The sequence below is a fragment of the Condylostylus longicornis genome, unplaced genomic scaffold, assembly GCF_029603195.1.
Source record: "Condylostylus longicornis isolate FDR11 unplaced genomic scaffold, ASM2960319v2 ptg000013l, whole genome shotgun sequence".
Taxonomy (NCBI): Eukaryota; Metazoa; Arthropoda; class Insecta; order Diptera; family Dolichopodidae; genus Condylostylus; species Condylostylus longicornis.
The window spans coordinates 13,003,781-13,012,845 of NW_026577982.1; positions in this window are offsets into that span (position 1 = coordinate 13,003,781).

Here is a 9,065-nt window from a genome sequence, read left to right on the forward strand (position 1 = left end):
AAATTTTCTTATTCATAGCAAAAAAAAAAACTCATAACCTTTGAACGTTATTAGGAATAAAATATTTTTTGAAAAATTTTTCTTATTTCTCAAGAACACGACAATAAGTGAAAATATTATTGAAAATATTAAGTTTCCTTTTTTGATGAGTTTTTATCTATTCAACAAAATCTGTCGAATGAATGAAAATGCTAAAATTTAAAATAACACGATTATATAAATGTATGTGTATGTTTAACATCTAATTTTAATTGTAAAAAATATTTTGACTAAAAATTTCTAAATGTGTTTTGGTAAAAAAATTTAACAACTATTGAGAAAAATTTAGAAAAAGAAAGGCAAATGGTAAATACTTGAATGATAATCTTCATAACATTTTCCATATGTTAACGTTTTATGGAAAATTTATGAGAAAAGAACCGACTGGTTTCTATCGCTAAGAAACAGCTTTAAAATTTAAGCTGTGAAGTATGTCACCTACAATTTCAGAACAAAAAAGAAATTATAAAACCAAATCAATAACAAAAGTTTTTTAACATTTCTTATTATGAACAAAATATAAGGATTTAGGCGATTACTTATATGAAAGTTTTATTGTTTAAAAATTTAATTAATTTGTAAAAAGAATTCTAATCGCATACACTGTACTTTTCAGGACTCTTTTTCGTGCAAAAGTTACCCAATTTAATATTACATAAAACGTTATTCTTTCTATTGCCTTTCCTAACTCATTGCAAATTTTTCTTAAACAAAAACGAATTGTCTTTTGTTCACTTTTATAAATTGCGTTTTTAAATAAATTTGTTATTTTTACATTGATACACATTATTTACTACCATTACTTTTGATTGTATAACTGATATTTTAGATTGCATAAGCCAGTACGAGTAACTACAGTGATAAAATTGTTTTCTAAACTTCGTTTATCTATACCTTTGTTTTTCAAAAAAAAAAAGCTAAAGCGATTCAAGTGTCTTCCTGAATACCAATGCGTGCGTACTCCATACATAAAAGTTGGTTTTTTGCTCTATATGCGTAGTACACACGCACGTATAACAGTATTTATACCCGTACATAGTAGATTTAACGAATTAACCTGTGTAAACTTAAAAAAAAAAATTTATACATAATTTTCATATGATTTTCCCTTTATTATTTTACTTGAATGCGAACATTTTTTTAAATTAAATTTAATGGTCATTTAAATAGACAGTGGAAAAAAGCAGAAAAAGTTTTGAATATTCAAGGTGACAAAATTGTTTTGGCGGACCAAAATTTTAAAATATAAGTTAGAGTTCAAATAAAGGTTAGACAATCAGACATTGTAAAAAAAAAAGTATTAAAGATTAACAACAGCAAGCATTTTTCACCTCCTAATGAAGTTAACATCTTTGTATTATAAATCCATATTTCTGTTCACAATTTGGTCTCGCAGAAAATATTATGTTAACATGAGAAAAAAATCCCATATGTTCTAAACTAAGTTTGGAAAACTTCGGTAAGAGGTTTGACTTTTAGAACGAGATGCTAAATCTCCATTGCCCTTTGAAAATATTGATAATGGGAATTGATTGGACGATTACACGTGGTGTATGTAAACCACCTCGTCCAAATCCGTCCTGCTTATTTTGCCTCATGTGAGTAATCTGGTCTTGCCCAGGATCTGACACTCGCGGATAGTGAAAAAGAATTTCATCTTGTCCATCTGCCGGTAGCTGCAACATGTTACATTGAAGGGCAACCACAGCCTAGTCATATGCTCCCGCAACCAGTAATTATATTACATGTTCTTGGATTTTTCGAACTGTTTCTTAACTGTCTTGAGTTTCCTTCTACTGATATTATTGTAAATAGACGGATTGTTCCTTGATCAAGGCATATTTTTTACAAATCACTACGAAAATGTGCTAAAGATATACATAGATACATTTTATTCAATGATAACTTAATTTGCAAGTGAAGAAAACGAAAGTTTTTTAATTGTGAAAAATTTCACTTTCCACAGTAAATAGAAAATTGAAACAAAAAAAAAGAAGAAGACAGAAATAGTGTGTTGAGAATGACGGAATATTTTTTTGCTTTATTTTTCAAGGGAGTTCTTTATGATTTTTCTTTTACAGTTCCCTCGCGGTTTACAATATGCACACTGTACAGTGACCATTGTTTTTGTTGTCACTTGTTTTATTTAAATTGTAATTATTCGTTTTTGTTTTTATTTTTTATAACTTTAATGGTTAATTTGATTTTAAAAGCTTTGTTTAAGTTTTTAAATAAGTATTTTTACTTTTTAATTTTCGATGGACATCTTGTGATAAAATTTTTATGATGGGATTTTGATCAATACTAGATAACGAACGTTAGAGATCGATGAACTTCTCTTTAATAAAGGCAAACATATCGTAAATTAACAAAATAACAGTAAAAAAAGAAATTAAACAAAAATTTGGTTTGATTTGAAATTTCTTTACGCTCTTAAGAAATTTAAACTTAATTAAAATTTATTTTTCTTGATATTGAGCTCACACCCCAAGTTCTTAATACTTTTTTTAGGTGTGTATTATGATTTTCTTACAAGCTATGATCCTTTAGTAAACCCTTTATATTTTTTGGTAAGAGAAAATAACTGCCTGATCCAAACATTATTGCACATCTAACACTAATTCCCTTGAATTTTATTATATAAAAATATATAATTAATAAATTTCTTATTTATTTTATGAAATATAAAAAATTAACATATAATAATATACTAGAATTAATAATTCTATCTTAATAAAATTGAACGTTACAATGTGTGCGAGTTAATAATATACGAGTTGCAACCTAGTCCGAATTTTCACATGAAATATTTCATCTATAAATATTTACTTGTCAAAAGAGTATTATTGACTTGGACAACTTTAGGATAATCAAAACGAATAGCAGAATCATCTTAATCATATAATGCCAAAATTGTCTCACAAAAAGGCTTCCTGAATGTAGAAACCGCCTATACTAGGAGTAGAGGGATTAGATAAAAGTTCGCAAGAAAAATCTTAATGGTTTTTGATCATGAAAATAATTCAACAAAGGTAACGACCTTTGTAAAATATTTTTTTTTCTCATTTCATGTAAACCTTCTATTTTTGATTTTACCAATACTGATAAATTTAGGACTTGCATATGACAATTAAGTTAATATTGAAATTTAAGTAGAAATTTTACGAATCTATTTTCCGGGTTTATATAATTGACAACTCATACTAAAATTTCTAATTAAATTAAATCTGTATTATGCCTTTAAAATCTCGTATTCTCTTCACAATATTTTCACGCCTTTCACCACAAATATCACAAACGAAATTAAAAAATTTTTATACAAACTTATTTTTTGAAGAATTTTGTGCATTCGTGTATACATCACATTATCTTCAGACTGAAGAAAAATAAATGCATGCGTTAGTCGATCGGATGTGTGATGATGTAAGCCTTGTGTTTATTTTGTTACGAATTTGTTTTTTTTTTTTCAAATGAAATAAAAATTTCTCTTTAATTCTAATTTTCCGCACAAACTCGCACTTTTTTTAATTTATTAAAAAAATATTTTTGAAGTTAAAACAAATTGTAAAACTTGTGTAAATTAATAAATATTAATAGTATGTTACTTGTAAAATGGTATTTTTAAATAATAAGGTTGAGAAAAATAGTTTTCGGATGGCAGAGGAAATATTAAATGAAGCAAATAAAAGATTTAAAAATGGGATGGGCGTGAAGATAAAAACTAAAGTACGTGTTGGAGTAGTTATGGTTTCAAACACTATGTAAAGACTTAGATATTTTCTGATGTAAAATGTCCATTATCTTTCGTGCTACAATTTTTAATATGTGTGTACTTATTAGAGATTTATAGCTTTTTATTTCACAGACCACAGTAAACTTTTCAAAGTTTGATATGTCTGAAATATGTATTTTAGATATTTATTGAAATGTCTTCATTTTAATGTATGGTAGTTTACGCAAATTCAAAGAAAATTTTATGTCGTTGAATGAATAAGTGATAATATCATGCTAATTACAAGATATGTTCAATTAATGAATGCAAATATACTTATCAAATTTAATTACATATCAAATTTCATTTGAAATTAAATTCATTTGAAATTATCTGAAAAACTATGTAATTTACTTATATCTTATTTTTTAAGAAGTAAATATTATTTACTATTTACATAACTATTGAGACACGTGCTTAATAAAACAAGTTTTCCGATTATTCTCTCAAATTAATACAATATCAGAGAATCTTTAATGCAAACACAATTTACACGAAAAATTCCCCTTTCTTATACTAATTCTCAATTTGTAAGAAATAACAAAAGAGAGTCAAGTTGCCGATTTGCCAAAATTCATTAAAAATTTTTTAATAAAAGCTAAAAACTGGAGTATAGTTGCATGATAACAGATGCTTCAATTTTATTTCGAATAGTTTGTTTATGCAGAAACAAACTATTCGTGGAATATGCAGAATGTTTTTATGTTTTTCTTAAATTTTATCCCTGTATAGATTAATATTTTTTCTGAATTATGATAATATTGCTATTAAACAATTAAAATACGTATCCACAATAATAAGAATTGTATGGAAACAATCAAGAAAACTCTTAGGATACAATCGAAAACATTTTTTATGAAAATTGTGGATTTATTTCAATATTGTTATCCGTAAAATTTTCACCACTTATCTAATTATTCCAGAACTATGACGGAGCTGCTCTCAAAAGTTCAATGGTAGTTACACAAGTCGGCGTTTCGACATCCCATTCAAAGTAAATGAAATTCTGGCATTGACTATTAAACACGATTTACAGAAATTTGGTAAGTCAGAAAAACTAGTTTCTAGTGGTCGCAAGATAATGTTTTAACCTTTTAAAAATTTCAGTACTGAGAAAATACATGCATTTTCAAAACGCGATGTTACATAGTTTTATTTTACTTTTAATGGTAATTTGACCAAGCATATAGTAAGAAAACTCTTTTTTTTTTTATTGACTTATGGCAACCTTTTTTTAATGATAAAAATTTCTTCTTTGCCTGAATATTTTTCGTGCAGTTTGATTTAATTTTTTTTCTGATTTTATTTTCATTTATTTCGGTATGAGTATAAAACTTTGGATAGAATTCAAACATCATTCATGCTGTAATGCAACGAAAAAAAATGAAAAAGAGAAATGATGAAAAATATTGTACTCTCTCAAAAAAAAAAAAAACAGACATTTATCTTATTTAACACAATACCATGCCATTACCATTTTAAATTTAACATTGTGTTTCGTTTCTTTTTCAAAAACAACTATTTTGAAAATTTTTAATCATTCGCGTTGACTACCTTTTCTGTTGTGGTCACAAATTCGGATTTTCAACGATCGTGTTTATATTTCTTATGAAGAAAAGCGAAAGTTAAAATAAGGATATTTTTGGATTTCTTCAAACACAAATCATAGAAAATTGAATTCGAAAAAAAAAATGTTGTGAATAAGAAAAACTGAGTAACTGAATTTTTAATTTTAGTTTTAAATTAAATATAATTGAAAAAAATATTAAAAATTAAGTAAAATTAAAGTAGAAGTGCTACAATTTTTTAATATTAGTGTTAAAAATTAATTAATTAATTGGTGTTTTAAATAAATTATAATAAATTTTGAAATTTTATATACAAAAATTTATATCTTTAAAGGATAATCGATAAAAAATATTACATAAAAGGATTATTACACAATTTTCATTCAATTCCATGTAGCTTTCTCAAATACATACAATTTTAAGGATTAATACCTCATATACTAAAGGATAATTTTTTTATTTTCATATGAATCTTAAAATTTTTGGATAAATTTGATAGTTATTGGTATAAAAATTATTAAAAGGTAAGATAAAAATTCGAGTTTAAGAATATATACTGTCCTTAAAGGGTAAAGATATTTTGCCAGATATTTGTTGCATACTAAATCGATTTAATTTCCAATTTTTGCAATTTCAAAGGAAGAATTTTAAAGTGAGGTTGAATAGTGAGACACTAAATTAAAAAATATCCCGGAAAATGTTAATTTTGTTGTAATCCAATTTTTTTTTTTTTGAATATTAGAAAAAATGTAACTTGTCTTTATTTATGAAAATTTTTATTCTAATTGTATGTCATGCAGTGAAGGACTTTTTAATATTACATAGAAAGTTGTAAAATTTTAAATAAAAAGAAACTCATTTTTTATTGTTGCTCAAATAATAACAAAACTATAATGTTATTTTTCCTAGAAAGGATCCTTATAAAATTAGTTCTTGCAGGTATAGAAAATTATGTATATGTATTCCAAAAATAGGATGTTTCTAGAGATAAAAGGAAGTAATGAAAATAGTTAAATAAAGGTCAAAGATGCAATAAAAAGATTGCCATTATAGTTTGTTAAAAAAATTTCACTAGGTGAACCAAATTCTTAGATGATAAGAACACAAATATTACATACGGTTTTGTTAAGAAATTTTGGATTAAATCGTTGTTAGTATTTATTTCAATTTAAAGCTGTTGGGAATAATTAGCAATATAAAATCATGGAAATGTCTAGAATTTGATTGAATTTTCGAATCCAATACGATTTTATACCATTCAACGTATAAATGGGATCCAAGAGTAAAAAATTAACAAGTTGAATATCATTAATCTACTTGTTAATTTCCTAAAAGCACATAAAGTAAAACAGGGCTTTTTAAAAGAAGTTTTCGTTAGAAAAATTATCAGTTAATCACTTCATTTATCTAGCTAATGCAATTTAAAAATCTATACCAATATCGATATCGTGGAACTAAATCGTTTTAAGTTATTAACTAACAGGAAAACATTATAAGTACTAAATAGGTACTAATAGTGCCATAACTAGCTTTTCTACTATACGTGTTACTGTACCTATTTATGCTATTATTGCATTTTATTTACTAACTCTTTTCAGTTTACTTCTCCGCAGTTCCAAAAATGATACTCCTGAATATCAATTCTAATGGATAGTAATAATTATTAGTTGCCTATTTTGCTTAATGGTTTTAAGTTTTATTTTACTAAAAAAAAATAAGGTTTTCAAATTTTATAGTTTTTAAAATTTTCATTCCTTTTTAATTTTAAATGAGATTGCAGTTTTAGTTATTAAGCTATATAACAGCAGATATTCTTCATAAATTTTTAAACTCCGATTTCACAAAATTAGAAAATTCAAGAAAATGTTCATGATGTTTCTACGTACATAGTGTTATGACAAATATAAAATCTTCTACATGTATATTAGTTTGTATTTATATACATTCATTTATATTTCATCCATCTTCGTGGTGTTAAGCATTTCTTCTGTAGATAAATTAATATATAAATTCCACTTTTACTTTTAAGATTCTTTCTTGATGTAAAAATTTCTTTTAAAAACCTGAAAAAAAATAGAAACTAAGAAAAGAAAAAACCAGTTAAAAACATTCCATCCTAGACAGGAATTATGAATTTGTCTATCATATGAATATAAGTATATACAAATATAAGCGCATCATATACAATATTATAATAATGGTAACCATAATAACCACACAATCATCAGCTTACCATTATATACAATCATATATAATTAATACTTGTTATATCCACTATTAAAAAAATAATGCATTGAAACAAAAACAAAATCGAAACTTATTTCAAATGCGCTAGCACTTATATACTCAGCGTATTAAGATGCATTTTCGAATCGAAAATTTCTTCAGTTTTCATGAGAACATTAAACAATTCAAATATAATTACTACATACTTGAAGCATCCCATATTATTATAATTTATATTTAATTAAAAAAATGTTATTGTCGGTTTTACTTACATAAACGACAAAAAAATTCCACAATGTAGAATTTAACAGAAAACAGAATAGTAACAGAAAAATATTTATCAAAAATAACAAAATTCACAGCTATTAAACATTGCCAATCAAATTTAATTATAATTCTCCAAATGAACGGGATGCAACTTATTCCAAACCATAGTTTATCGAGTCATAAACCTATACAAGTACAGCTGAATTTCCAGCGCCAACAATTATGTGCTGAGAGTAAACTTATGGGTTTAGACATATTTTTCACCACATCAAGTATATGGTGAAAAATAAAGGCTGACATTCTGTCAAATTTATATAGTCAGTTAATATGGCCGTTTTGGCTGCTTTTTACTCAAAAGGTTCTCGGAAAACTTGCAGAAAGATATACTTTTCTTCTTTTCTATGCGAATAGTCGGCTTCTCAGAGAGCCAGGTCACTTACATTGGACGAAAAGGATACAATTGAGTTAGAACTTAGGTGATGCCGTGCTAAAAAGACTATCAGGAATTCGGACGACATTCTTAAAAAAGACAAAATGGTTTATCCGATTTACAATTAAAATCAAAGTTTTTATTGTCCTGACGAAAAAATTTAACTACGAGTAGCCGTTGTTTTTGGAATTTAATCAAAATTAAGTGTACAGATCAATTAACATTAAATCGCCTGCTTAAACAAAACTGTTTTATTTTACACTTACAAAATTTCAACTTAACGTTCTCAATTCACATATTTTTACTCTAAATCCATGTGCACACGACAAGCATACACATATAAAAGTGTTGATTTGGATAAAATCAAATATTAATAGAAGAGGATTTGAAATTATTTGAAAAGGAATAAAATATAATATAGACAAAAGTATAGGTTGGTACATTTGTGTAAGACAGTGTAAGAGGAAAGGAAAACAAAATATAGTGTTAAATAAGGATAGCATTAGTAATGTGGTATTTTATCACTTTATGGTTTTTTTTTATCTTCTTGAGCCGTCTACATTTCTATATAATGTGGTATCAGTGAAAGTATAAGATGATTTTTCATTGTTACTGCAGGCATATTTCGTAAGGTTGTTTTCTTTCTTTCTCAAGAAAAAAAAAATTTTTTAAAAAATCACACTGTTTTCAAATAAAAATGAATTGGTATACAGAGACGCCTAAATTGAACTAATATCAATGAAATTGTGATTCTTATGATTAA